The following is a 15,619-nucleotide window of genomic DNA, read 5'->3' as shown; positions in this document are numbered from 1 at the left end:
AGCAAAGCATATGGGATCTTGGGCTTCATAAATAAGGTACTGAGTATAAAAGCAGGGAAGTAATGCTGAACCTTTATAAAGCCCTGTTTCGGCCACAACTAGCATATTGCATCCAGTTCTGGTCACCACACTTTTGGAAAGATATGAGGGTCCTTGAGATGGTGCAGAGGAGATTTACCAGAATGGTTCCAGGGACTAAGGATTTTAGCTACAAGGTTAGTTGGAGAAGCTGGGCATGTTCTCCCTGCAGCAATGGTGATTGAGGGTAGATTTGCTAGAGGTGTACAAGATTACGACAAGTTTGGATAGGGTCAACAAAGAAAAGCTTTTCCCATTAGCTGAAGGTACAAGGACTAGGGGACACAGATTTAAGGTTTTGGAAAAGAGATGCAGGGGCGATGTGAGAAAGAACCTTTTTACACAGAGAGTGGTAATGACTCACTGCCAATGAAGGTGGTGGGTGGAAGCGGAGATGATCAATAATTTCAAAAGGAAATTGGATGGGCACTTGAGGGAAATAAACTTGCAGGACTTTGGGGCTCAAGCGGGGAATGGGAGTGATTGGATTGCTCTACAGAGAGCCTGCATGGACTCGATGGGCTGAATGGACTCCTTCTGTGCCGTTGTGACTCTATGTGTTATACGATATTCTGAGGATGTGAAAGGCGCCATAAGTTCATTCATTGGAAGGATGAGATTTGAGGAGCAATTAGGTGAGATGGGGTGGTTCTATGTAAGAAAGAGATGCTTCAGAGGGGATTTTTTATAGAGGAATATGAAATACTTAATAAGCCACAGAAAGTAAATCTTAAACAACACTTTTGGATACACCAAAGCAGCAAAGAGGACAGTACTTTGGGCTTCTGAACATAAAGTTTAGGGCAGACATAAGGAAATGTTTTTTTATGGAAAGAACGATCAACAACTGGACCAGGCTGTCGTGAGAGCAGGCCACTGGACATACCTACAAAAAGCTAGATACTATCATGGGAAAATGGTGGGATAAAAAAAGCATCACCTTCATCTGAAATGTAAACAACAATTGCTAGAAATATTCAGCGGGTCAGCCAGCATCTGTAGAGAGAGAGGAGAGTTAACGGCCCCAACATTGACAAGGGTGGCTTTAATGAGTACGGAGATGGAGTTTCGGTCAGCAAACCCAAAAGTCCCGATTTCCCCGCATGCTGTGGAGCTTTAACTCAGTCAGCCTGATTGACAGGCTTAGCTTCCAGTCAGGCGGGGACTCCGCTGAAGCAGCTGCAGCAGCAGGTAAAGAGCCGACAGCGGCGAGTGGGAGTAGGGGTGCAGTGGAGTCTCAGCCCGGGGGATGGTGTGTTCGATCCCCGTTCCCACGGGAGGAGTGTCCAAACCCGGGGGCGAGGGGCGGGGGGGGGGGGGCTCTGATTCTGACCTCAGAAGGCTCCGATCCTCAACCCTGGGGATGGGGGGAGCGTTCCAATTCCTGGGGGGGGGGTGGGGGTCCAGTCCCAGTAAGACTCGAATAAGGAAGAGATCGTTGGATGGCGGGGTGAGGTCTAATAGGGAGTAGGCACAATACCAGGGAAGCAGCTAAGCTTGGGGAGGCTGGGGAGAAGTACTGCTGCTTCTCTTGGCCCATAAGCAGTGCTGTAAAGGCACTTACCTTTTCTCCGAAGCTCTCCTTGCCTCCCTTGAACTGCCGGGTTTCCTGAGGTCCAGAAAACAGAGTTAAACCTGTAACAGAAGGTGAAGGTGAGAGTCCCAGCCTCATTATAATATTTAAATTACCAACCCCCTTGGGAGTGTGTAGACTATCCACCTCCGTCCCACCTGTTAAACCCGCAAGTGGGCAGGTTTGGGTCATATTTGAGAATTTTTAAATGTTTACATTTCACCTAGCTCCAATCGGCTATATGGGGTGGGGTGGGGGGGGGAGTTAAAATTACCCCCAATGTTTCAGATTGGTAACTTTTTGTCAGAACCAGAAAATGTTCGCGATGTTAACAGGTTTGAAGCAAGTACAGAGACCGGGAAAGGCAGGAGGGGAGGGAAGAACTAAAGAGGTCTGTGATAGGGTGGAAAGCAAGCGAGATTAAATGACAAGAGGGATGATTGTGCAAGGCAAGAGGCAATGATAATGGCAAAAGTGAAACACAAAAGGTGGGTCTAGAATAGGTGTAAATGGCAACAGCAGAACCATTACCAGCATCTGCTGTCCAAAAAGATGGGAGCTGAAATTGTTGAACTCAATGTTGAGTCCAGAAGGCTGTAAAGTGCTGAATCAAAAGTTGAGGTGCTGTTCTTCAAGCTTCTATTGAGTTTCATTGGAACAGGGTAGGAGGCCTAGGACAGAGAGGTCAGAGTGGAAGTGGGAGTGGACGGAGAATTAAAGTGACAGGTAACTGGAAGCTTGAGCTGTGCTTGCTAATTGATTAGAAATATTCAGCCACGCATTCACCCAATTTTTAATTAGTCTCCCCAGTATCGAGAAGAACATTATGAGCAGTGAATACAGTTTACTAAATTGAAAGAAGTACAAGTAAACCGCTGTTTCACCTGGAAGGAGTGTTTGGGCCTCTGAAAGGTGAGAAGAGGAGGTGAAAGGACAGGTGTTGCATCTCCTGCGATTGAATGGGAAGGTGTTGTGGGAAGGAGAGCAGTTGTTGGAGGTGATGGAAGATAGACCAAACTGTCACAAAGGGAATGGTCCCTTTGGAATGCTGAAAATGGTGGGAGTGGGGCAGTGGGGTAAGATGTGGTGGCATCGCGATGGAGGAAGCAGAAATGACGGCGGATGATCATTGAATATGGAAGCTGGTGGTTGAAAGATGAGGGCAAGGGGATCCCTTTGTGGTTCTGGGACAGAGGGGAAGGGGTATGGGCAGAAGAGCAAGTTCTCTTCCAAGTCTGACTTGGAACTATATAGAATAGAATCATAGAATGGTTACAACACAGAATGAAGCCATTTGGCCCATCATGTCCATGCCAGCTCTCTGCAAGAGCAGCGCACTTCGTCCCACTCCCCTGCCTTTTACACGTAGCCCTGTAAATATTTTCTCTTCAGATAATTATCCAATTCTCTTCGAAAGGCCTCAATTGAATCTGCCCCTACCACACTCTAAGGCAGTGCACTCTGGATTCTAAGCACTTGCTTCATGAAAACATTTTTCCTCATGTCGCCATGGCTTCTTTTGCCAATCACCTTAAATTGGTGCCCTCTGGTTCTTGACCCTGCTACCAACAGGAATAGTTATTCCCTATCTACACTGTCCAGAGCCCTCATGATTTTGAACACCTCTATCAAATGTCCCCTTAATCTTCTCTTCTCTAAGGAAAACAGACCCAGCTTCTCCAATCTATCCACATAACTGAAGTTCCTCATCTCTGGAACCATTATTGTAATCTTTTTCTGCATTCTTTCTAATTCCATTGCATCTTTCCTAAAGTGTGGTGCCCAGAATTTGGCACAATACTCCAGTTGAGGTCAGACCAGTGTTTTATAAAGGTTCACCATAACTTACTTGTTTTTGTTCTCTATGTCCCTTTTTCATAAAGCCCAGGATCCCGTATGCTTTACTAACCGTTTTCTCAAACTGCCCTATGACCTCCAATGATTTGTGCACATATACCCCAGGTTCCTCTGTTCCTGCACCCCCTTTAGAATTGCATCCTTTATTTTGTATTGCTGCTCCTTCACTGCCGCTGGGTATAAAACCTGGAACTCCCTTCCTAAAAGCACTGTGGGTGTACCTACACCACATAGACTGCAACAGTTCAAGAAGGTGACTTACCATCTCCTTCTCAAGAGCAATTATGGGTGGACAACAAATACTGGCCTTGCCAGCGATGCTCACATTCTATGAACGAATATTAAAAAAAAGAGAAATTGACCAGACATAGTCAAGGGCTCTGTCAACCACAGAAAAGGGAATCCTTGGTTGAGGAAAAAGGCATAATTCATCTGATTTATACAACAATTGCTTTAGCTGCAGCATTAATTATGCCACTATAAATACACTACAAATTTACTGTCCCCTCCAGACAATCATTTAATTCAATATCATTATGAGCTATATACATTAAATATGTTAACATATATTAAATTTGTGTTATCTGTTCTGGACAAGTTGTATTGGGACCATTGGGTAAGCTATGGCTATTCTTTCCTCACTGATGGGCATTCTTAAATAGGTGCACTCCATATGCAGATGTATTTAGTCAATACCTTTGCTCTCAAACAGTCGTCAAGAGATGAGGGAGTTTTCAAACTGTATTGTTAGCTTCCTTGGTGAGAATCCATGCCATCTTGGAACATGGAAAGAATTTTAAAATCTTCTAATTAATGTAGTCAATGCATTAAACATAGAATGAAAATATTTTTAACCCATGAAAAGTAGTTTAAAACTTTAGCTGTTGCATTTCTTGCCTAGTATTGGCAAAGCAACTTTTAAGATCCCTCATACTAAATTTAATTCATTGTTTAAACTAGACTATTTGGTTTTGAGTGCTAACATTTTACAGCTTTCTGGTTCAGTCAGAGCCAATGGTAGCAAGATCAAATATCTTGAAAATTCACCAGAGCAGTTAATTGCAGTATGGAAGGACCTGTTGAAATTCCACTTAAGTGTCAGTAAATAATGGATTTCCTAAAGCCGAAAGCATGCATCAGCAGCCCCAGGTCATCAGCATGCAATTCTTTTTCATGCAAGGCATGGAGTCTCAGCTGACAATAACATCTGTCAGAATTCCACATGCGGGGAAAACAGCCTGTCAGCAGATCCAAATGCAATAGAAACAGCATGTGAATCTTCTCCACTGTCATTCTGTGCAGACTTTTCTTTTTAAATTTGATGTTTTAAAGTGTACTGAAGGATTGTGAAGATAATGAAATGGTGATTATTAAGTAAAGTTTGTAAGCATATACATTAGGTAATTGATGAATTAAAAAATTTTTTACAATTGCATAATATCTTGACCATCTCAAAGTACTGCAAACTGGGCTGAATTTTATGGGGTCTGCAGAAGCAGGATAGGAGGCGGGGTCAAAAAAATGGGAGGGAGGGCAGGGGGAGTGGAGTCCCCATCGCCTTTCTGCTGCCATGGCATTTTGCCAGTGGTGGGGATGGTGGAGGATGGTCCTCCCACCCAGAGGCCATTGTGCCACTTAAGTGGCCAATTAAGGACCTCTTCCTGCTGCTGCTGGCATTTTACCAGCAGCGGATGGTCCCTTGGCCACATGGGGAGTCCATGTGGTGAACTCTGGCGGCCTCCATGTGAGTTCCAGGGGCAGTGAGGCCCCTCCTAATCGGGCACCTTGTGGCCTGCAGAGGGGCCACCCACTGGCAGCAATGGGCACCCCAGGGCAACACCTCCTCCTGCCCCACCAACCACCCCACCCCACTCTGCCGGGGCCTGCCTGACTAACCCCGGCAACCCCTGACCCCACTTACTTTGGTGTGAGGCTGCTGTCCATCACTGCATCTCTCGGCTCAGTGCAGTCCCAGCAGTGGCCACTGCTCTTAGTAGTGCTGCTGTACTGAAGAGCTGCTGACCCTCCAATTGGCCAGCAGCTCTTGGAGGTGGGCTCTTGTGCCTTAAACGGACAGGATCCATGGCAGCAGCTCATTACCTGCTACATTGGCATAGAATCCGGCCAGGGCTTCCCCAAACAGCTAAGGCGGGGATGCCCCTGTCTTTCCGGCTGGTCGTCGGGGCAACTGCTCCCTCAATAAAATCCAGCCCAGTAACCATTATGGAGGCAAAAGGTGGCAACACTTTTCCACACAGCAATGAGATGAATGACCAACCAATCTAATTGTGTGAGAAATTCAGAAATACGGGAAATATTCAGCAGGTCAGGCAGTATCTGTGGAGCAAGAAACAGAGTTAACGTTTTGGGTTGATGACCCTTCATCAAAAACTAATTTTGTGATACTGGTTGAGAGAACTCTCAGTGTTATATGTTATTTGTGTGTTTTAAGTAACACAATGAGTTACATGGATTCCAATTTCTTGAAGATCTCAAACAGGTTTATTAACAGCTAACTATTATATACAGTACAAAACAAACTACAGTACCATTATCTCGTAGAGTGACTATGGCTCCTCCTCACATGATTACATCCTGGTACTTGGTTTATTAGCATACTGAGTTCTTAAAGGGACATCACTCTTAAGGCAATCATACAACATCCCCTTTCTTTCCAAAGATAAGTCTCATACGCTTAAAGTAAAAAACATAAAATTGGATAACTTCAAAATTATCTACACAGGGATATAGATTATGAAATTCACACATGCAGAACCTTAAGAGTCCATATATCGTTTTAGTGATCTGACAACTCTTCCAGATCTTGTTATGATATAACTTTCTGGCGATGTGGATTTCGCCCTTGGCTGGTTTTGGTTTGCAGACATGTTGTCAATGTGTTGGTTGTCGTCCTGTTGTTTCATCACACCCTCATTGTCAGAGTATGCTCTATCGAGTCCACTGTGCACAATTAGAGTCTTGCACACTTCTCTTAATTGGCTTCGGTTCTTCCTTAGCACTGCTCTGCCAGATGTTGTAACCTTGTAGAACCTAGGCTCACTGCATACTTTGGATACCTCTGCGGTAACTATGTTCTCATTGTGGGGTGTATGACCCTGACCTTTTGTCCTACACATTGTCATAAGAGTTTTTTTTTAACTGGGAGGTCTATGTGCCTTTAAGACTGAGAAAAAGGGTTTTCTGTGAGCCTTAAATGTTAACATTTGGTATGTGGAGTGCAGGCAAGGCAATTTATGTTCAAGCAACAGGAAGTTTTTATGATTGCCTTGTGACTCCTATTGTTTATTTAAATAAAAGGCTTTCAGTTTCATTTTGGCAGTGTGAAAGAGACCACGGGACCTGTGAGCAGCTAAAAGAGGTACTACTGGAAACTGGCCAGGAATACAGCCCAGAAAACTCTCTCTCATGAAAAATAATTCCTGTATCAAAGAGGAAGAGACCCAGACAAAAGAGGAATTGCTACACTGTGGAGAAACACTGCTTTGGAGAAAGAAAGCCTGTGTTTCAGGTGTGGCAAGTTGCAGTTGCCTCCAGTCAAGAATCCCTGCCTTGAGAGTGAGTCTGTAGTGTTGTGCTCTGTGGAGAAGACTCCTTTGCTGAGAGTAAGTCCTGTTGACTTTTGTGATTTGAAAGTTCCTGAACTCTCAAAGTTTCTACTGTTAGACTGCTACTTTAAAACTTAAATAGACTTGTTGCAGCAATCTATTACTGAAAGATCTGTGAGACGACTGCTGCAGATGAACTACCTTGAAAGCCTACCCACCACAGACTGTTCATTAATTTCACCTGGAGATACAGCGAGTGGTGTCTGACTATTTGACTCTGGACAACTCAGTGATCCAGGAAAATGCTACCAGAAGATACAACCCAGTTATTTTATTATCCCGAAGAAACTGTTATAAAATCAATATAACCATTTCCCCCGGTTAACGATTGGTAATTGAATGTATGTGTATGCATGAGGGTTAGGAAGATTAAGGAGTTATAAAATCTTTTCATACATATAGATTCATCTCATCATTTAAAAACTTGGTTTATTAATAAATAGTTAATTTTGTTGTTGTTTAAAGAAACCTGGTTTGGCGTGCTTTATTCTGGGGATAAATAAAGTGATTAATTTGGATATTTTTCAGGTAGGTGGGAAAGTTTACTAATATGCTGTGACCTGTGGAATAGTGGGACTGAATTAACAACGCACTACTCCCGCCTTGGTCATAACAGTATAGCTGAGGTAGTTTTGCCCCTGCATTTCAGATATGTACCAGCTTCATTCTGCCTTGTTTTTCGAGCAGTGTCTCCTGCATCTTGGAGAATTTGGACAGATGTTGGCTTAGCAGAATCGTTCGCACTTGTCTGCCAAACATGACTTCTGCTAGTGACAGTAAGCCCATATCCATAGGTGTAGCTCTGAGTTGAGGCCTGCTACCCGACCCAAACCCGACAGGACCCGACGACGTGTCGGGTTCGGGTCGGGTAGGGCCCATCTTCAGGGTACGGCTTTCGGGCTGGGCTCGGGTCCGGCCGAGTCCAGGTTAGGTCGGGCCGGACACACACGGTAAGTGCTCTGCTGGTAAGTATTGAAATTAAAAACTTACCTGAGCTGGGAGTCCGGGACGAAACTGAGTCTGCGCAGTGAGCGAGTGACATTAATATGATGTCACCACGCATGTGCTGCAGCTTTCTGGAGCTTCCCAGTCGGAAGGTAAGTAAAGGGATGGTCAGGTCGGACTCGGGTCGGGTCGGGTCGAGTTGGGGCGGGTTAGGGTCGGGTCAGGCTCGGGGCAAAATTGGAGGGAATCAGGCCGAGTCGGGCTCGGGTCCGCTGTGGTTTGGTCGGGTTCGGGTCAGGTTCTTTTTTCCCGACCTGAGCAGGCCTCTAGCTCTGAGGTGTAACATGGCAACGTGAAAATCTTGTTTCGTTGCCCTACAGTCCTGGATAAGTGATTTAACTGTGCGTACCATTCGCTCGGCAAGACTATTAGATCTAGAGCAGTGTGGTGAGGACATCACATGGTTTACACCCCATTTGACATACATATCCCTGAAAGGTCTGCCCGTATACTGTGGCCCATGGTCCAAAATAATTTCTTCAGCTGCACCAAATAGACTGAGTATGGCACTCAATGTGTCTGTGACAACCACACTTGAAGTGTGTGATACCTGTCTGACAATTGGAAATTTGGAGAAATAATTGGTGACTAAGATAAAGTCATCTCCATTGATGGAAAATAGATCTGTGGCGATTTTGGACCAAGAGACTGACGGAATCTTGTGAGGGTGTAGAGGTTCTTTACATTGTGGTGGCTGGTGGCTCTGGCATGCCTCACACATCCTCACTAACTTTTCGATGTCACCGTTAATCTCTGTGTCTCGTACCAGTCATCTTGTTCGCTCTATACCCGTATGGCCTTGGTGAAGTTGTGACAAGTTGTCCTGTCAGAGAGCTTTGAGCACAGTCACTTGTTTTCCTTTGAAGGTGACGCCTGTTGAGATAACAAGTACATCTTTATAAGACCAATAGCATCTGACGGTTTCTGGCACCTCTTTTACTGTATCAGGCTCAGATAGATGCATAAACTGAGTTTCTGCCAAAATTAGTCTGATTATGAAAACCCCTGTGGAAATTCCAGTAAAAGCATTCAAGCCCTGGAACAAGATTTAACCCCTCCACCTTCTAATTCAGAATCAAGAGCACTGACCACTTATCTAAACTGACACTTAAGTGTACCTCAAACATTGTAACAGATCACTTTTAAGTATGATCGTACTCATTTTAAAAAGGCAACACAATAACAGAAATCTCACACTCTTCTGTTCTGGTGACATTAGAAAACATAATTCAGAAAATAGAATACTACACGAAACGAGAAAAAATATTCAGTGTTGTGCATTTAAATAGTTGCTTAAAACATACCATTTATACTCCTGGCATATAAAAAAATCTTCTTCATGACTTCCTGTGAGACTATGTTGAAAAATGCCCCACATCTATTTATATACATTAGGACGGAACGTCTGTAAAAAAACACTTGTGTTTGATTTTCGAAATGTAAACGAGTCACTTGCCCAATAATTTGCCCCAAAATGCTATACATACTGATGTAGTTGTATACTTATGAAGAATCCTTCCAGCATATTTAAAAGAGGCAAACTAACATTCATAGCAATTTAGCAACTGCTAGCAAACAGGAGAGATGGAGATGCTGGGAATAATCACGGAGGGAGACAATAATCAAAAAGACACTGGGCATGACAGCCACATTAAAATAAAGTCTATTTTTAGATTGTCCCTGTTTTAATTCAAATCTTGGGAAGCTGGTGCCCATTGCCCACTTTATCAGTTCATGCTGCCTAAACCGCTCCTAGTGATTTTTTACAGTATAAATGCAGGAAGCTGATCTCCCAAAGTCCTAATTAAAGCAAGGCCACTTTAAAAGATATATTTGATTTTACTGGGAAATAGATGAATGCATAAGCGGGTCATTTCATCTAGGTAATTAAACTGTCAATTAAAGTAATATTAAGTTATAAGGTAGTTAAAAAACAATGATCGTATCCCCTGATTTAGACTTGAGGGGGGGGCGAACTTCTTGATGGTTGGCCTAAAAGCTCTGTTAATGCCATCATACATTCCTCTGATGTTTCCGGATGTTTCTGATGATACCACCCTCAATGCCGCCCAGTCTTTGCCAGTCATGGATGAGCTGGATGAACAGCCAACAAAATTGGAACTCAGCGATGCCACTGATTAGCTAGTGGAAAAGCCCCTGGAAAGGACGGCATTACCCCTGAAGTAATCAAGAGTGCCAAGCCAGCTATACTCTCAACATTCCATGAACTGCTTTGCCTGTGCTGGGAATGAGGGAGCAGTACCACAGGACACGATGCCAATATCATCACCCTCTATAAAAACGAAGGTGACCGCGGTGATTGCAACAACTACTGTGGAATCTCCCTGCTCGGCATAGTGGGGAAAGTCTTCGCTCGAGTCATTTTAAACAGACTCCCGAAGTTGGCTGAGCGTGTATACCCTGAGGCACAGTGCAGCTTTCGAGCAGAGAGATCCACCATTGACATGCTGTTCTCCCTTCGCCAGCTACAGGAGAAATACCGCGAACAACAGATGCCCCTCTACGTTGCTTTCATAGATCTCACCAAAGCCTTTGACCTCGTCAGCAGACGTGGTCTCTTCAGAATACTAGCAAAGATCGGATGTCCACCAAAGCTACTAAGTATCATCACTTCATTCCATGACAATATGAAAGGCAGAATTCAGCATAGCAGTGCCTCATCAGACCCCTTTCCTATCCTGAGTGGTGTGAAACAGGGCTGTGTTCTTGCACCTACACTATCTGGGATCTCCTTCTCCTTGCTGCTCTCACGTGCATTCAAGTCTTCAGAAGAAGGAATTTTCCTCCACACAAGATCAGATGGCAGGATGTTCAACCTTGCCCGTCTTAGAGAGAAGACCAAATTACAGAAGGTCCTCGTCAGGGAACTCCTCTTTGCTGACGATGCTGCATTAACATTCCACACAGAAGAGTGTCTGCAGAGACTCATCGACAGGATTGCGGCTGCCTGCAATGAATTTGGCCTAACCATCAGCCTCAAGAAAACGAACATCATGGGACAGGACGTCAGAAATGCTCCATCCATCAATATCGGCGACCACGCTCTGGAAGTGGCTCAAGAGTTCACCTACCTAGGCTCACCTATCACAGTAACCTGTCTCTCGATGCAGAAATCAACAAGCACATGGGAAAGGCGTCCGCTGCTATGTCCAGACTGGCCAAGAGGGTGTAGGAAAATGGCGCACTGACACAGAACACAAAAGTCCTAGTGTTTCAAGCCTGTGTCCTCAGTACCTTGCTCTACGGCAGCGAGGCCTGGACAACGTATGTCAGCCAAGAGCGACGTCTCAACTCATTCCATCTTTGTTGCCTCCGGAGAATCCTTGGCATCAGGTGGCAGGACCGTATCTTCAACACAGAAGTCCTCGAGGTGGCCAACATCCCCAGCATATACACCCTACTGAGCCAGCGGCGCTTGAGATGGCTTGGCCATGTGAGCCACATGGAAGATGGCAGGATCCCCAAGGACGCATTGTACAGGAGCTCGTCACTGGTATCAGACCTACCAGCCATCCATGCCTCCGCTTTAAAGACGTCTGCAAACACGACATGAAGTCCTGTGACATTGACCGCAAGTCGTGGAAGTCAGTTGCCAGTGATCGTCAGAGCTGGTGGACAGCCACTAATGTGGGGCTAAAGTGTGGCGTGTCGAAGAGACTTAGCATTTGGCAAGAAAAAAGACAGAAGCACAAGGAGAGAGCCAACTGTGTAACAGCCCCGGCAACCAATTTTATCTGCAGCGCCCGTGGAAGAGTCTGTCACTCTAGAATTGGCCTTTATAGCCACTCCAGGCGCTGCTTCACAAACCACTGACCATCTCTAGGCGCTTACCCATTGTCTCTCGAGACAAGGAGGCCAAAGAAAAGAAGTTAAAAAACAAGTAACCAGATGGCCAGAGAACATATTGCAATCATTTAAGCAAAACCTGGAACAATACAAAACTGAATAAATTCTAACTTACAAGTGCATGCATCAATATAGTTGGAGCTCAGACCATTTCAGTTATATTTGTTAATTCAACTGAAGTTCCTCTATTATTTTCATGGTAATATCAACAGCTTTCCCTTAAAAAAAATGCAAAATGTTTATAGCTTTGTAACTGGTGTGTAAAGGAGATATTAATTGTGCATCTCCCTTTTTCAGAAATAAAATAGAATGAGTTGTTACTGTCAGTAGCTGTGATAACTTTTCTACGAATCTGTCAGGCAGGTGTGGGACTGCTTTTAGGATAATGACAACATATTTATAGATTTTTCCATCTTTTGCCACCTACTATCAGCATCACACACCAAGCAATCCTAAGGAAGGATTTGATCTTTACCTTGTTCTGTCATAAAAAGGTTCAACCTCAATGCTTCAATAATTTGTATTCAATACTCTTTCTCATGCAGACTTGGCAGAAGTGCACCCTGCATAGATAAGAACCCAAATATTAATTTAGCATTTAAAAGGCAATTCACAATTGCATTGTAAGAAAAAGCTTCAGTCTTCCACAACGTTATCCATTACCTTGAGAAGAATTGATGTTATAAACATGGTTGCTTTTAATTTAATTTAATTTCTTTATCAAATAATATGCTAGAATGTATTCAATTTTAGATATTTTCCATATAAAGTCAATTTTTCAACATTCTTGATTTTACTATGCACTGTGTATATTTAATATGCTTCAAATATTATCCTATTGAAATCTGTTGTAAAATGGACTATTGAGAAAATCTGCACGATATCATTTTTTAACTTACTAATGTTTATGAATTCATTTTGCAGAAAGGACTTACTGTTCAGGCTGTGTAAAAAAATATCATCAATTTGCCTTCCCCTAATAATTCATTCTTTGTTCATTATTGTCAAACTGTTGGGAGAATAAATTGGATAGTCCTCAAAAATGAATGTTGGGATCATGATGTGTAATTACCCCACATCCATTTAATGTAATCTCCCTGCTGCCTGCTCATTATCATGTTTGCTGTATGCAGCCAGCGCTAACTGTTCTGTTCAATGACTGCACAGATCAACAGGCTACCCAATATCATTTTTTGCTAGCACTACTTAAAGCTAGCCTTCACTGCTTAAAGGGAAGGAACATTATGGCTGCTGCAAGTGCTAACATCATTCAGAATAGTGTTGTGCAACAAAGAACAATAGCTGACTATACTGATAAGTTATTATCTGCATCAGGAAAGTGCATTGTTTCAGTTTTACAGTTTTCGTGAAGCTGTGGGTGAATTTTAAAACGGGAAACTTCTTTGACAAGGTATTTTTTCAGGAATTAATGTACTATTCGTTTCTGAAAGAACATGCTGAAGTGCTAGAACATTAAAAGCAAATATGCAGGCATTAATAGATTACTGAACAGCTCACTAGTAAAATTATCAATATGGTCTCACTGTCCAGTGATGTTTCTACTTTATATACATTATGCATGTACTTTCTGTTATAAACCAAAACATAGGGCTGAATTTTATAAGCCCCCCGACATGGGTGATGTGGCAGGGGGTTCAGAAAATACTTCCGGGAGAGGCCCGCCACAATCTGTGATGCTGGGTAGGTCCCGCCCCATTTTACTGGTGGCGGCGGGACCTCAGTGTGGCCCCCCACGCCAGTCGGCAGCGGCACCCCAATTAACACATATAAAGCACTACTTACATTGCCTGATTATGTATCCCGCTGCCTCTCATGCCTCAGTTCTGCATTTTTCAGTGAACAGGTGGCGGTCACGTGCTGTCCCATTCACAACTGAGAAAAGCCGGCGGGACAACAGAAGTAGGAGTCATTGGATAAGTCTGGATAGACGAGTCTCAACTCTGCAAGCATGAAGGGAGGTGGGGGGGATGCTATTACTGAGGCCACAACTTTGCAGGCATGAAGGGAGGTGGGAGGGGGGATGGTATTACACGGGACACAGCTCTGCAGGCATGAAGGGAGGTACTGTGTACCCTCCCTCCGCAAACGGTGTCCGCTCTGCACCATTGTTTGTTTGTGTGAGTAAAGGAGCAATGGCACTTCAGTCACCCTGTGTGTGGGAAGGGTGCCAGAAACAGTAGGAGTGTAAAGGTTATCTGGCTGGTGGGGCAATCGATGCAGCTGGTAGAATCTTAATGTGGTATTGCTGTGCCACACTTAGTGGGAGCTAAGATGGGCAACGCCATGCCACGCCACATAGTTGATACATGAAAGCACCTGATGTACCAGTCAACATCAATGGCTGCCCTGATAGGAAACTTTGAAGAAGTGAAAGAACCGAGTTTAATTGTCACTTGGAGATGGGTATGATTCATTCTACATTATTTGATCCACTTCCAGTGAGGATCCATATGCACCGCAGGAAAATCCAGCAGGCAGGTGCAGCCCACGTAGAGGCCCCCGGTCGTGAGCAGCAGCTGGCCCCAAGGAGAGCTCGCCACCACAGATCACCACGCATCTACAGGTCTCACATGACATACCTGCAGATGTCTGAGCGTCAGTGTCAGAGGCAACTGCGGATGTCAAGAGAGGCGGTGACACATCTCTGTGCCTTACTCAACGATAACCGCAGCTCATGGGCTTCGGTGGACATCCCATGACTGTAGCCCTCAAAGTGACAGCAGCTCTTAACCTTTACGCCTCTGCATCATTTCAGGGGCCCACCAGAGATCTTTGTGGGGTCATTCAGTCAGCAGTGCACCGCTGCATCAGGGAGGTCACCGATGCCCTGTACCGGAGGGCTGGTGACTATGTCCACTTCATGATGGACCCTGGGAGCCAGGCCCAGAGGGCCATCGGTTTCAGCTCGATCATGGGATTCCCACAAGTGCAAGGAGTCATAGACTGCACCTATGTGGCCATCAAGGCTCCCGCCGGGCGACCAGCTACATAAGTAAACCGTAAGGGCTTCCACTTACTCAACGTACAGTTAGTATGTGAACACCGTATCCGCTTTATGCAAATCTGTGCCCGCTTTCCAGACAGCTGCCATGATGCCTTCATCCTGTGCCAGTCCCAGCTGGCGCTGCAGTACACTGAACTGGCTCAGATGGAGGGGTGGCTTCTTGGAGACAAGGGTTACCCCTTGCAGACATGGCTCATGACACCAGTGATATGCCCCACCACCACTAAGCAGGCGATCAGCATGCTGAATATGCGCTTCCGCTGCCTGCATAAATCGGGTGGTGCCCTGCAATGGGAGCTGGAAATGGTATCTCATATCATTGCTGTTTGCTGTGTTCTGTACAACTACGCACTGAATAGGGGTGAGGCCTTGCAGGATGAGAATTGGACAATGAGGATGCTGAGGACTTACAGCAGGAATGGCGCACAGGAGGACAGAGAGCATCCAGGCGCTGCATGCAAGGTGTGCAGCGAGCAAGAGATGCACGGCAACACCTTATTGATCAAAGGTTCTCCACACCATAGAAATCACCATGGGCTCTGCAAGACACACAGCACCCTCGTTCGCCTGTTGTGAAGCACCTCGCAC

The sequence above is a fragment of the Heterodontus francisci genome, chromosome 12 (assembly GCF_036365525.1).
Source record: "Heterodontus francisci isolate sHetFra1 chromosome 12, sHetFra1.hap1, whole genome shotgun sequence".
NCBI lineage: Eukaryota > Metazoa > Chordata > Chondrichthyes > Heterodontiformes > Heterodontidae > Heterodontus > Heterodontus francisci.
Note: the sequence above shows the minus strand (reverse complement) of the source record.